This window comes from Mytilus trossulus, chromosome 4, assembly GCF_036588685.1.
Source record: "Mytilus trossulus isolate FHL-02 chromosome 4, PNRI_Mtr1.1.1.hap1, whole genome shotgun sequence".
Lineage (NCBI taxonomy): Eukaryota > Metazoa > Mollusca > Bivalvia > Mytilida > Mytilidae > Mytilus > Mytilus trossulus.
Window position 1 is genome coordinate 59,224,410 of NC_086376.1, and position 16,507 is coordinate 59,240,916.

The 16,507-nt window shown below is 31.5% G+C and overlaps 1 protein-coding gene across 1 annotated transcript in view; it reads left to right on the top strand.

The window, feature by feature from the left end:
• Positions 1–443: 443 nt before the first annotated feature.
• Positions 444–16,507, top strand: part of LOC134714035 (angiopoietin-1 receptor-like) — a 120,913-nt gene continuing 104,849 nt past the window's right edge. Inside the window, exon 1 of the mRNA XM_063575284.1 lies at positions 444–585. The gene's annotated coding sequence lies outside the window, so the exon portion shown is untranslated. The remainder of the gene's footprint in view (positions 586–16,507) is intronic.

Here is a 16,507-nt window from a genome sequence, read left to right on the forward strand (position 1 = left end):
ATAATTCGTGTCGTAATGTGTGTAAATGATTTACCGATCTTATGTTGTATATCGTATTGTGTACTTAGTAAATACGAGATGTTTTACAACCTTCAGGACAATTAGATTTGGCTTAGGATGTATAAATCGCTAAATAAGGATCATTTATTCATGTATTCATTCATTCATTCATCATCCGCATCATCACAATTGTATTAAAGTATTTTTCATGGATTTCTGTAAAAAAATCTGTTTCATCAACAAGCAACACAATTTAACGATAGAACCATCATCACTTTCATACATAATTTAGATATATAATTTCTTTAATTCCTGTTTTTTTATGATTTTCTGTAACATTACTAAATCCTAGTCCTATTAACAACACAATATAAAAACAAAATGTAAATTTGTTTGTTTACGTCAAGAATGACATGTTAAGCAAAGTGTATTATATTTTTAGTTGCGATAAATTACGTTAACAAACGGCCAGATTTTTTACTTAATATATGATTATTTATTCACTACACAATATTTCAAACTTTAGTTACATGGTTTTCTTTATCCAGGCTTTGTATTCACGTGTGTTAAAGAAACAAAGTAAAGGTAAGAAGTTTTATAAATCATTGTTTTATATCGATATTTATGTTACCGGATATAATATCATCTAGGTACATTTTAATGTATAAATTCTATAAAGAGGAGAAGGGAAACATAAAGAGTTTGTCGACCTGTACAGGAATAAAAGACGATTATTGTTATATATGCCAAACATATAGTAACACAAAAGTCATTTAGAGGTTGACAAACGGCCTTCAGTTTGCCGTCATATTTCTCGTTTCAATTGTTTAACATTGCGATTTTAGGGCCTGTAATAGCTGATTTTGTGGTATGGGCTTTGCTCATTGTTAACGGCCGTACGATGACCTATGTCATTTTGGTCTCTTGTGGAGAGTTGTATCATTTGCAATCGTACCACATCTTCTTTTTTTATTCAAAAATAACAGACGTCTACATATATGTTATTTGTCAACCTCTAATCGCCCAAGTCAAGACAAATGTATCAATTTTACTTCGGAAAATTTCTGAAATTTTAAAATGATCAAGTCTTGTTCAACGTGCAAGTTACGAGAACAAAACATTCGTTAGAAATATAAGGTATATATGTATGCTAGCGTTTGTTTTTGTTGCTGTTTAGTGTTTCTGTTGTTCCTTTGTTTTCTTCCCATAGTTGATTGGTTTACTCCAGTTTTGTGTTGTGTCACGGATTTGTTTTCGCTTCATCGACTATTAATTAGTGGTATACTACCGTTTCCTTTTGTCATTACTTACGTGCGTTTCGTCTACGAACAACTCATTAGTGATGCTCGAATTCAAAAAGTTAAAAGGGCCAAATAAAAAGCGAAGTTGAAGGGTATAAAGGATAAAATTGCGAAATGTATTATTGAATGGTTGAATTGAAACGATTACATCCGGTACATCTAATGTTTTATATACTCATTAACATATCAAGAAGTAAAACGATATTTATTTAATTTATATAGGTACTTTTGTATAATTAAGGTACGAAGTCTAACGTAATAAGATATTTATTCAATTTATATAGGTACTTTTGTATTATTAAGGTACGAGGTCTAACGTATCTAATGTTTGTTAATTATTCTTATGTCCATCAGATACTGTCTCAGTTGATAAGCAGCTTATTAAATTACAAACTTGTTATTCATCAAATGTTTCTCAAAAGAATGTTGCAATGTAAAATATCTTGTAATACTGTATAAGGATTTAGTTACCTGTTTTCAATGATTACTGTTTGTTTGCTTTTAAATATCATAAGAAAATACATTGTATGCTGTTGTAAATTCTGTTATTGTATTTGCTATTAAATAATTGATAACAAATAACGTTCATAAAAAGTAATAAAAAACTTGGCACAAACATGTTATGTGTTTTCATTTAAAAGTGAAAAAACCTGATTAGAATTTGAACACTATTCAACACCAATTTGCTTAGTTTGGCAAATCTGACTTTTTACTGATCAGACATACTGTGGAGTATATTATTTTTTTATGTTTGATAAAGGCTAAAATACCTGCTTATAGAAAATGAACCTCGTTCAACATTTAAATTCGTGGTTCGCCTGTGACCACGAAATCAACGAAAATTGGTATCACACAAATAATAATGAATTCACTGTTGTTTTGAAAGTTCCTTGAATCATAGTTAGGCTAATTCTGGTCAATTGCCTGACACTGATTTGTATCCATTACGTAACACAGTATGTTTTTGTGCCGCATTAATGTTTCTGTACATAATTGTTTGTACACGTGTTGGCGAATTTTGAACACAAGTTCAACAAAAACCCAAACTGCCCAATATATTAGCTTTCAAACGTTTATACAGGAATAACTAGTATAATGTTCTTAAACAGTTAAAACTATAAGAAACATTATTTAGTAATTTAGTTACCAAAAGGGCCTCCTAACGTTGTATTTCTATTGCGCACTTACATTATGATTTAAAGTTATCAAAAGATAAACGAATACTCAAGTTATATTTATAAAGAAAGTATACATGTATACGGTGACCTATAATTGTTAATTTTTGTGTCATTTTGGTCTTTTGTGGATAGTTGTCTCATTGGCGATCATACCACATCTTTTTTTTATATGACTCGTCTAAACTTAAACGCACAGTGATATACAATTATCTGCGCAGTTATATAGCAGATAATTTTGGGAAGACCAAAACAAAACTACCTATTTCGATATTTTCTTATAGCTTATATGTAGAGGAATGTTAAGAAGTGGCCGAATTTTCATGTTTCGTGAAATTTTTACTTTTGAAATTTAATGAATTCAAACCAAAAAATGTTATATAAACTGCACAATATATACATCTGTGTATGTACTTCTAATCGATATGCTTGTTCGTAAGCAAATTATGTAGATTTGACATGGTACAAAGCGGAAGTATTACAAACTCACAGCTGGTACGTACATTTGACATGGTACGTTCAACGCGCAAATTCACAGCTGTACCCCGAAGAATTTTAACATCTTACTTTCAGTATTTTCTCCGAAGTGCTATCATTGTTTCGTACTAAAGTGTTGTGACTTAACGGTAACTATCCACACAGTTCTACCCGATACAGAACTATTTTTTGTGAAATAGAATGATACTCTGCCACGTAGTGTAAATAAACTCTTTACAGATCGTAAGATATAAATTGTGTACGCAAAACGCGCGTTTCGTCTTCATAAGACACGTCCTACTCAAACTAATAGTACACGAAATACTGAATTTGATAGTAACACATTTATAATCACTTTTACACAACCAACTTTTTATCTATGTATATAACATTAATGAGATAAAATTGTCTTTATCATACATGTAACTTTGAAAATAATTATATAGTTTCATGATAAAACATTGACAAGATTGGTGAGACAACCACATTCATTAAGCTTTTGCTATACTTTGATTTGCAAATTAATTCGATTCTTTCATATACAAAATCAGTTTGATTTTTTAAAATGTGGTGTTAATATGTAACTATTTAATTTGAAGTGAAAAATAGGAGCAGACATAAGTTTTCCAACTAAAGCAGTCTTTGCATTGTAATCTGTTTTGACACGAAGAACCAAAAGTGCACACGCAATAATTATGTTTTAGTTCAAACCGCCACAATAGCTCTACAAAAAATAAGCAGCCCCATTAATTGGATAGATTGGTGAATAAGGTTGAAAACTAATGTTTAAATTTTGTAATGAAAATACAAACGACACCAAAAAGGCCATATACGAATTTATTTCGTTCCTGAATTATTGAGACAAAAACACCTTAGTCATTGAAAAATTATTCAGATGGTCTTATTCAAAGTGACTTCAAGGTATGCCATTTACTTTTTCAAAATGGCTTGCATATCGGTTGAGAAAGTCTTTTTTGATGGGTAACACTATGGGGTTTTAGTTTAAACCGCCACAATAACTCTACAAAAAATAAGCGGCCCCATTAATTGGATAGTTTGGTGAATAAGGTTGAAAACTAATGTTTAAATTTTGTAATGAAAATACAAACGACACCAAAAAGGCCATATACGAATTTATTTCGTTCCTGAATTATTGAGACAAAAACACCTTCGTCATTGAAAAATTATTCAGATGGTCTTATTCAAAGTGACTTCAAGGTATGCCATTTACTTTTTCAAAATGGCTTCGCATATCGGTTGAGAAAGTCTTTTTTGATGGGTAACACTATTATTATACTAAATATTCTATTGTCATTTCCTTTTGAATTTGGAAATGAATGTATTTGAACCAAGACTTCATGTAAAAAGCAAAAAAAACAACAACCATCCATATTTAAGACAGTGCAAATATGATCAAGCGTCTTTGTGAAGGACAGTTGAATTTGTGCCGTGAAAAAGAATAAAATGTCTCTCTCGTTTGAACCAATGAAGATTTGTTATTCTAATGTTAAGTTTACTGATATTTTCCTATTTTCCTCCTAAATGCCTTAGATGCAATAATAAGCATGTTTAGGCCGTTAGTTTTCCCATTTGAATTGTTTTACATTTGTCATTTCGGAGCCTATTATACTGATTATGCGGTATGAGCTTCGCTCATTGGTGAAGGTCGTACAGTTTCCTATAGTTGTTAATGTCTGTGTCATCTGGTCTCTTGTGGAGAGTCGTCTCATTGGCAATCGTACCACATAATTTTTTTGATATATATAACAGAATAATATGAACATACAAACGCGCAGATGTAATCAGTGACATTTCAAATATGTATACAGTGACATATAAAATAAGTTATATTTTACATATGAAGTGACATAAGTTGTCGGCTACTAGTAAAGTGTAATGCCCTTGTAGTTAAGAATACTATCAAATTCAATAAGCATTACGTGATAATGTCTAGATCAGAAATTTAGATGTCATTTTCCTATTGAGAAATTGAAAAGAAAAATCCCATCAATTTCAATAATGACAGTATACAAAATGGCATTCCTTGTATCAATGATGAGTTTATTTGGTCATTAACGATAACGATTAATATAAGAGACGTCTCACGAATAAAGATTTTGTAAGTTTGACAAATCACACTGTACCAGTGAAAATTTGACGAAACTTTGACGATTCGTGCGGTAATACTTTGACAATTCGTGCTTTAATACTTTGACTAATCACACTGTAGTACTCTGACGAATCACGCTGCTATGACTGACGGAACACGCTGTTATAACTTGACGGCTACAGCTGTTGTACTCTGAGAGTTGATTTGGTCATTAACGATAACGATTAATATATTACACTTCTCACGAATAACAATTATGTAAGTTAATGAATCACACTGTACCAGTAATAATTTGAAGAAACACGCTATAATACCTTCACGAATTCGGCTGCTTTACTCTGACGGAACATGCTCTTATAACTTGATAGAACACGCTGTAATACTTTGATGAATCACGCTGTTGTAATCAGACGAATCACGCTATTGTACTCAGACGAATCACGCTATTGTACTCAGACGAATCACGCTGTTGTACTCTGACGAATCACGTTGTTGTACACTGACGAATAACGTTGTTGTACACTGACAGATCACGATGCTAAACAATGACGAATCACTCTGTTGTTCTCAGACGAATCACGCTATTGTATTCAGACGAATCTCGCTGCTGTAATCAGACGAATCATGCGTTTGTACTCAGACGAATCACGCTATTGTACTCAGACGAATCACGTTGTTGTACTCAGACGAATTTTGCTTTCGTACTCAGACGAATCATACTGTTGTCCTCTGACAAATCATGGTGCCAATACTTGACAAATCACGCTGTTGTACCTTGACGATTCATCTGTAATACTTTCACTCTGCTATAAAATGACGACTTACGCTGTTTCACTCTGACGGATCACGCTGCGATAACCTGAAAAAACACGCTGTAATATTTTGACGAATCACGCGGTAATACGTTGACAATTCGTGCGGTAATACTTTAACAATTCGTGCTTTAATACTTTGACTAATCACACTGTAGTACTTTGACGGATCACGCTGTAACACTTTGACAAATCACGCTATTATAACTGACTGATGGAACACGCTGTTATACTTTGACGAATCTCGCTATAATACTTTAACAATTCGTGCTGTAATACTTTGACAATTCGTGCTGTGATACTTTGACGAATAAAGCTGTAAAAATTCGTGCTGTAATACTTTGATGAATCACGCTGTTGTTCTCTGACGGACCACGGTGCTATAACTTGACGAATCATGCTGTTGTACTCTGACAGATCACGGTGCTATAACTTGACAATTCAGACTATTATAACATGACGAATCATGTTGTAGTTCTCAGACGAATCACGCTGTTGTTCTCTGATGGATCACGCTGTAGTACTCTGACGAAACACACTGTAATACTTAGACGTATCGAGCTGCTATAACTTGACGAACCATGCTGTTATACTTCAACGAATCACACTGTACTACTGTGATGATATTTTGACGGATCACGCTCACGGTAATGCTAATATGACGTTATAATCTTAGTATTAATGACTAAATTCCAATAATAAGAAATGCTTTATTTCAATTTCTAGGCGCATAGCGCATAGCATTCCAAAATGTATTTAAACAATGCTGACAATTTTCAACTTGGCTTCGATATTACTGATTCATACTTATAACAACAGCGGTATGCTACTTTTGTCTTAATTTATCACACTTTAAAAAGAAATTTTAGAGTAATAAGGTAACTATAAACCCAAAAGATAATTGAGGGCCCGTAATGTTTGAAACTTTGTTGACAAAAACCTTTAGAAAAAGATTCACTAAGATTAACGACCAGTTGACACAGATTCTTTAATCAATCCGTTGTATTGCTAGTGTTAACCATTGACAGTAACTGTAGAAGGTTAACCATTTCAAATAATGAAAAAATGAACGGACACCACAGTTTTCCTGTCATTCTGATTAAAATACAGATTAAGTAGTGTACAAGCTTTGATTATAAGGATCTGAATATGCGCTATTCTACTTTTTCTGTAACATACAGAATAGTGTTGTAAAAAAAAAAACCTCAGCCATAACAAATGCTAAAAACTATTAATTAAATAAAAAATAAAGTGACTCGCCGCATATCTATGTTCGCAATTTCCATAAAAACGCGTGTGCTTTTGTAAAATTTTCCACTTGAGGTCAAATTGGGATAGGCGTCAAAAACTTATTTACATAACTTGTTAGTAAAACATAAGTTATCATATAAATAGGTAACAAACCACCTTATTATTTGGAAGACATATATCATTTTTAACATTTAAGACCAAACACTTATTACAAAAGTGTTTTTGTATATGAATAATTCTAAAAAATATCCTAACAGTTACATAATTTTTTTTTCATGTTCAAAACAATAACTGTTTTGAAACTAAATTGCGTCCGCTAGTATGATCACGTAGCAAAATTATTTTCATTGTGTAATAGGAATAAAATATTATATATTACTCTTAGTTTCTTTATGGTAGATCAAAGTACTGAAAAAAAAAATGAAAATTAATAATTCGATGCGCCCGAAGCGCTTCTCTGGATTTACCTTCATCAGGAACGCTTAAAGCAAAACATTTGAAATCCGAAGATGAATGAGTACCGAAACTGTTGAAGAGCTATATTATTACAAAAATACCTCAAATAAATAGTCAAATTCATCTAAGGTTTGTTAAATCATGTCAGTGCCGAAGTACTGACTACTGAGCTGATGATACCCTCGGGGATTGATAGTCCACCAACAGAGGTATCGACCCACTGAAGTTAAAAATTGAAAAAAAACACGTTCAATAATTCTATGCGGCCGAAGAGCTTTTCTCGATTTACCTTCACCACGAACGCTCAAAGCCAAACATTTAAAATCCGAAGATGTATAAGTACCGAAACCGATGAAGAGCTATATGACAAAAATACCTCAAATAAATAGTCACATTCATCTAAGGTCAACTTTGAATGAGCGAGTTGAAACCTTAGTTTCTTACTAATTTCAAAATTTATAAACGGAGTAGAAAGGTTTGTTAAATCATGTCATTACCGAATTATTTATTATTGAGCTGATTTGAAATCTGAAACTGCGAATACGGAAAACATATTGACTTTTATTGTAATATCGTTGGCTATTTCAAGATACATGTCCAAAGCAGTGCAGAAACTCAATGTTAGAAATTCAAGATATTTATTGATTTTATCACTTGTACATTGCCCTTCTATTGCATTGTGTCTCGTTAAAGTAGCACTAAGTTTTAAAACGCTACAACTTTCTTAATAATGCTTGAAAATTAATAGAATTGGTAGTTTTTGATAGCTTACAGATAACTCTTTCCAATTAATGCAATGTAATTATTATGCAACAATTATGTAACCAATTATAATGTTAACTGTGTCTTAATTATTTTTCACAAAATTTCCACTTGCAATGAATTTAGCTTCTGCCTGCATAGGTATCCCTAGAGGGTTGATTTTATTATAGGTTGTTCCTATGGTCATTATCTACAAAAGAGTGTCTCAGATTTCAGATAGAATGTTTAGAACAAATGTTACACATAATTAAACATTATCTTCTTTAATGTGGCTAGGATGTTTACACTAGTTAGAAATTTGTGAGAGAATGGAATACCATAGAGACAATCTGAGACACCCTTTTGAAGCCCATGATGTGTTGATTAAGATTTCGTTAAAATTTTCTGTATAGTTAAAGAGATGATAGAGCGAAATTCATTCATGTGATATTACCCATATTTTGCCTCTAATTACATAATAATTGATTACATAATGATTGCGTGATAAAAATATTGCATTCATTTAAAAGATTAATCTTTTATCTATCTATATATACATATTTTATTATTTTCTATGCATTCATAGCATTTCAAAGGTTAGTGATTGGAAGTAAAAATATCTTTGTATTGTGCTACCTTAATTGATGATTCAAATCAAGACTTTTAGCCCTATTCTTAAATGAAAAAAATAAATAAGATATCAGGGTATTAATTATCTTCGTTAACCAACAGAGGTTGTGTTTGAATGACTGGTAACATTTTCAAAAAATAGAAATTCAATCAATGATATTACCATTGCTTTGATTAAATTTTCACTTCTTATACTTATTAACCAGACATTTTTTATTTAAAAGTTACTGTGCATTCACGGTTCATTCAAAGTTGACATTGTTCCATAGCTGTATGTGAAATTGTAATGCTTCCTTGGCTATTCAATCGTAGGTTTGACATGAAAAGGATATAATAAATGGGATGAAACAAAGGTATGGAAATTTCAATATGAAATTGTGTTCTTATATTGGTGCATGTTTTATTTCGGTTCAATGCGTTATAAATGTTTTACAAATGTAGTGTTATTTTTTGGTAACTTTGCAAATTTATATGGATATATATTAAGTTGGTTGACGGTATCCGTATTACGGATGATATGTCGTTACTACAATCCCGTTCCCTTTTCACGAATGTAACCTACCGATACATAATATTTACCTACTTTGTAATGGCATGAACAACACGACAAGTGCCACATGTGGAGCAGGATCTGCTTACCATTCTGAAGCACCTGAGATCACCTTGGATAACTCCCAGTCATTGGTAGGGTTCGTGTTCTTGTGTACTATTTTTTGTCTGATTGTCTCTTATAGTCATGGTGTCAGCTTATTTCCGATCTGTGAGTTTGAGTGTCCCCCTGGTGTCTTTCGCCCCTTTTTTAATGATTTTATTTTCAAACAAAATTCTACTTTGTATTGTAATGATACATCATTACCCCGTGGGAGAGTCAATAAGAGAGAAATAATACCCATAAATATATATTGACCGGCTTATTCTGATAGATACAGGTATGTATAATACATTGTATCATAGATCAAATGTATATGTTCAGTGTATGTTCATTTATGTTACTGCGTTTTTTTGATTGATTAAATCTATTTCCATTGAAATTTTAAAGTATGACTTTCTGTGTTGTGATGTAACAATAATTTTTAGATTAGGGTGAAGGTTTGGTGCCATTAAAACGTTAAAACCCTCTGCAATTGTTTGCACCAGTTCTAAGTCAGGAATCTGATGTTCAGTAGTTGTCGATTGTTGATGTGGTTCATACGTTTTCTCGTTTCTCGTTTTTTTAATATAGATAAGCTATATTTGTCAAAACTTTTAGGAATTTTTGGTCCTCTATGCTCTCCAACTTCGTACTCTATTTTGCCTTTTTAATATGTTTTTATTCGAGCGTCACTGATGAGCCTTTTGTAGACGAAACGCACATCGGGCGTAAATATAAAGTTTAAATCCTGTACCTATGATGAGTTTATAAGACCGTTGGTTTTCCAGTTTGAATGGTTTCACACCAGTAAATTATTGTTGCTCTTTATAGCTTGCTGTTTGTCGTGAGTTAAGGCTCCGTGTTAAAGACCGTACCTAGCCCTAGGCCTATCGTTTACTTTAAAAAAAAATTGTCACTTGTACGGTTACTTTTCTCATTGACACTCATACTAGTATTACATCTTCCTAAATCTAATTAACTCATCAAAGATATCAAATGATATATTAAGCATATATTGAAATTAGTTTAATTAGTTAACATTCCGTTTGTAAATCTACACATTTACATGTATTTGAATATTTTGATCTATTCTTATATAATTTTATTCTTCCTTTCTATAATGGAATATCAATGTAATTTTATTTACAAAAACTGTTTTGACGATTTGTTCAGTTGTGAAGACATTTGATACTGCTGGAAAAAAAATCATCCTCAAAGAATCATCCTCTTTATTAAGTAAAACATGACCTTTGACTTGTAAAGTCGGTCTTTGACCTTAAACAGTGTGAAGCTAATCATTTATAAAATTTGACAATTATGACATGATTAATCAATGTGACGTCAAATTGTGTTACAGATTACAAAATTGAAATATGACACTAATTTGACAGAGATTAACATATTTGGTGATAAATCAAATATTTTGTTTTGTAATTTTAAGGAAGTAAAAACTAACCACTGCGTATTATTCATGTTCACTTTCTTTTTTGCAAGGAATAAAAAAAATTATTATTTTACGACAATAGTTCTAACATGTTTGATGCACGTGTCGTGTCGATGTCAACATTTGAAGTTTTACAAGGCTAACAGTTTAAATAACAAAAGATGTCAGAACATTTTGACTTGGAACAAAACAAATGGTAAAAAATAAAAAAAAAAATAAAAACTAAAATAATGATTTTCATATTTCATAAAAAAAAATTAAAAGCATACATTTAAATAAAATATTCAAGGTTTCAAGGTGATTTTTCATTTATTTAAATTCTTCGTTAACTTATTCTTTAAGTGCTATTTTTCGATGCTGCTGCATTCAAATTGAAGCGATGTGAGATTGAAATGTCTAAGCATTTAAACTTCATTTAACCATACGTTACGTTATATAGTGTTGGAGGTCTGCATGTCAAGGTTTCTCTTCGGGATGAAGGTCATGCTGTGCATATACTGATTTTAGGTCTTCGAACAGCGGTATACTACCGTTGTCTTTATAGATAAACAGTTCATATGTTTCCCTTTCTATTATTGTTAATTTACTTCAGGAAAATTGATGATGAGCTTAGAAACGCACTTTTCTAATCAAATAGTACGAAAGTTCTTATTACACTTATATAACATTCTAAACTCGAAATTGATAAGTGATGCATATTGATTTGAAAATCTGTAACACAACTTAATCATATGCATTTAGAAGTTACAACTTTTTCGGTGCATTACTTTTACTTTTTACTTTTTATTGGAAGTACGCGCATTCATTTAGGAAGCGTTACTTAGGTTAACTTCATTTTTTAATATATGTATATTATTTGAAATAAAATACTTGAGTGAAATATCAAGGAGACGGATTAATAAAAGCACTTGTTGTTTGTTTCTGAATTGTAATTTTTAATGTGTTTATAACTATACTTGTATTATTCATAATTAAATTATTGTTAACACTAAAAGCAATGATAAGGAATAAATAGCCATATCCCCATTGAAGATCGCGATTAACAAATAATTAATGTAACTATGTATTTCTTGGTTTCAATTCTTAAGATAGTTTTAAGACAAGCACAAAAAGGCATAAATAAGCTGAATGAAATGTTTATAAAAAAAGAACAATAATGAAGTGTCCAGCAAATATCAGAACAATTACTAATTTCAGGGTTAAAAGCATGAAATTGTTCAGTCTTAATTGTCATGCTACATTGTAACTGTGATTTTTTGAAAATGAACCCAGTTAAACACAGATGAAAAATGGCCACCAAACTGTCTTTTGTACAAAATATAGCTAGGCGGGCATACATGATTTTTTGTCATTTGATGGTAAAAGCGTAAAACTTATCATTGTGAAAGATAAAGTAGTATATATATATATAAGACAGCAATATGCGAATCAAGAAGGCCTACTGACGGTACTAATATTACGACACTATCCACTTGATGAAGTTGATCAATATGTAAGATTTTAATAGAGTCACCAATAGTAATCAAAGGTACCATGATTATGATTTAGAACGCCAAACGCGCGTTTCGTCTACATAAGACTCACCACTTTAAGAAAATTTGCCAAACAATTTATCAAAATCTAAATAACCAGAATCGGGATTAAAATCGAATTATATTTAAAGAACAGGCCACACGGTCACAAAACTTTCGAGCATGATTTTTGTACTCAGACTAGAAAACCAACCAATCAAATTGCTGGATTTCATGTTTCGAGCATGATTTTTGTTCTCCGAGCACTGAGCAAAGTTTTATGTCTTCAAGGCCAGAAAATTTGATGTCAATACTTTATCGTCACCGCGTACCAAGCGATAAAAATTTGAACACAGGGTTGGTAGAAGAACATTTTTTTCACGATTAGTCCCGATCTTTCGCACGACTATAATTTTACTCTCATCTCAATATAAGTCGCGCCATTGCTTTGGGGATTTGTCGTTTGCCCAAAAAGATTTTGACTATTGTATTGTTAGAAATGTTTTTGAAACATCGAACGCAAAAGGTGGTCAAGATGCAGCCGTAGGACTCAGGGAAAAAGGCCAATTTCAACGTGATCAACGGAAAAGTGGTAATACAAAATACACATGATTTATAAAATTGAGAATGGAAATGGGGGTGTCAAAGAGACAACAACCCGACCATAGAAAAAAAACAACAACAGAAGGTCACCAACAGGTCTCCAATGTAGCGAGAAATTCCCGCACCCGGATGCGTCCTTCAGCTGGCCCCTAAACAAATATATACTAGTTCAGTTATAATGAACGCCATACTAATTTTTAATTGATAACTTATAATCCGAAATAGTCGACTGCTTGTGTACATAGAGAATGTGTCAAGAAAAAGAAATCGCCAATTCAAATCTATACCAAATATTAGAAAACTACATCAAGTACAATAAACGAATAACGGTTATGAAATAAGAGATAAATAAAAATAGAAACTTATCGTGTTATTCATGTGATACATGTATAAACGGAAGAAATAATGTTTGTAGCAGTTTAGACGAACCCCAAATCTAATTAAATTGAAGTTGGATAAGGAAGTCTCGATTTCGATTTAACTAAAAAATGTGGAACTGCCCCAATTATTACAAAAAGTGCAATTGTTGCCCTATATACTGACCATGTAACTGCAGATTACTATCTATTGACTTGGGGAATACTTTTCCTACTGATTCATCTGTAAATAAAGGTTTCTACTCCGTTAAAGTTAACGATGATAGATTGCAATACAAAGTTGATAAATTTTTTTTTTAGCAATTTTACCGTCAAAAGAAGCTAGATTTATCTGTCATCATATTGACAACGGACATAGCAATATTGAAATAAGTGAAGACACACATTCTGGTAATTTAGAAGCATGCTCATCACAGGAGTAATTGAGTGGCTCATTTCGAACTTTTTAAGCTTTGCGGAAAATACAGGGGTGAGGTTGGGTGAAGGAAATTAATATTCACTTGAAACAATATTAAAAAATAATTATGTTTAAAGTTTGAGTCGACTGTATTTATTTATTTTAAACAAACATCGGCCAAAATATTTTTTATTTCACTTCGACGATCTTGTAAATGAATCCATATTACACGCATATTAACATAGCAATCTGGTAACTATATTAATAACATTAGTTAAGGTTACAAGATATCTATAGATAAGTTTGCATGCTTGAAACGTTCTTTTTAAGAACGTCAAAATGAACTTTTTGTTGAAACACCGTGAAACGCATATTTGTACCAACACCGTGCGGAACGTCTGTATTAAACAGCATGTACGCATTGATTATTACCAATGAGACTGTGCATTATATAAATGTAAGAGTTTAGTTTCCGTGTTGAGGACACTTTTACTTTACATCAATGTGAGCAAACCTTTAGTCATGTACACGTTTCGAGTAATATCATATATTATTTCCCTTGTTACCAATAATGCTAATGTTGATTTGTGTTAGTATCCAAATAAATATTTAATCATGCATACCACATCAGTAATATTCATTTTACAACTTGTACTGCATGAGATGCACACTTCGACAATAAATGGCTATTTAGTGATGCTAGAAGCCATCTATTTGAAAATCTAAAGCTCGTTCAAAATATGAATAGGAAATAGACCAAAAAGAAAAAAAAGTATAACCAAAGTTGGACACTGAATCCGAGCTATGCTATGATCATTGTCATTATTACAATGTACAGGACGATGGTTGCGAGTTCATGCCTTGTGGAAAATGTGCAAACATATAAGAGTTTTTTTTGCAAGGCGGAAATACGTTTGTTTGCACTTTTTAACCGTACATTTGTGACCTGTGTAATTGTCGCTTGAAAGGTAAAGATCAATGTCAATATAAATGATTAAAGGTAGTTCTGTAAATCTTAAATAATAATAAAATGCACAGAACTGCATGCTTCTTAGTATAAAGGTATTTTGTAAACTAAATATTTTTTCATTTAAAAAAAAAGTTTGTTTGAAGGTTTAAAAAATTGAAACATGTTGAACATGATGATCTATCAAGAAGAATGCATGGGAAACGCACCAGAGCAAACTCTGATTTTTTTTATCAGTGTTTCCTAACAGACAATGCGAAAATAATGTCCCAGTTTTGATAGTTTTTTGGTATGAGTTATTTTAACAGTTGGAAAGGGTAAGGAAACTAACTATTACTGTTGTTAAATCAAATACAGAAAATGTTCTTCCGTTTAAATAATCAATATTAAGATGAACTTTTTCATACGGTTGTCAGAATGCTAGATTTGAGGAAACACCAGCATCATAAAAAAACAATTGATGTAAAGTTATATATCTCCCTTTTTTCTAGATAATGACAATGACTGCAATCAGTGCCATATGTTTCTACAATGTATATGTAACAGTATCTGAGTTGGCTAAAACTGTGTAAAGACTTATTGACATCTAATCTATTGCCATCAATTGGTTTCATTTTTGTCTCTTATTTTGAAAATTAAGATATACGTTACCTCATTTAGATACTAAAATAGCTTATATTTATTATTACCTTAACCGTATAAGTCCAATTTGTATATGAATAAATTTTAAAATAAGTGAATTTATAAACCTTACTACCGTAAAGTATATTTACGAATTTACTGGATAATTACCTGTTATATCGAGAGACCAATCGATAGGGACAATGTGCTAACTTCAAAAAATCGAGTACGTTTTATTACTGCAAAGAAATTTAAAATACAAATGTGAACAAAAAGCAAATTTATTTTTACAGCTCAATCAAACAACATGGCCGCTATGAATTAAAAAACAGCATTGGTGGGAAATATCTTTAAAACTGTAGAGAGAAACGAAAAATTCATCGAATTCTATGTTTCTTGTATAACGATTTTTTTTCTATTCTCTGATAATTAAGATCAAATAGCTGCTTATAAATGAATACTTTTATCGACTTAAGGAGATATAAAAAAAAAGAAGATGTGCTATGATTGCCAATGAGACAATTGTCCACAAGAGACCAAAATGTCACAGACATCAACAACTATAGGTCACCGTACGGACTTGCAAGAATGAGTAAAAACTTGTTTGTTTTGATTGTAACGTAAATAATATACATAATCAGCTTTATATGTCATGATAAGATGAGTCAGTGCACGTGTTTGTCTATAAACCATACTGCTATGTACAATACTAATAATTGTCATCTCTAGCGTCAAACATAATCACTCTTTGCTTCTTTAATTTTTTTTCACTAATTACCTACAATTCTTTTTTGCCCAAAAATACTTCATGATAAAATCAGTGAGTAGAATATCAGGACCGTTCCAAAGAACCTCATCGTGAGTTCTTCTTTAAAGATTTTATTTTATATTTTGCTAGTCTTTTAGGAAAATATTTCTGCAGAATTATATTTTACTCTGGCCATATACAACTTCGGAGCTCTCTGAATTTATCATAAAAACAAAATTGGAATTTTGTTCTAAC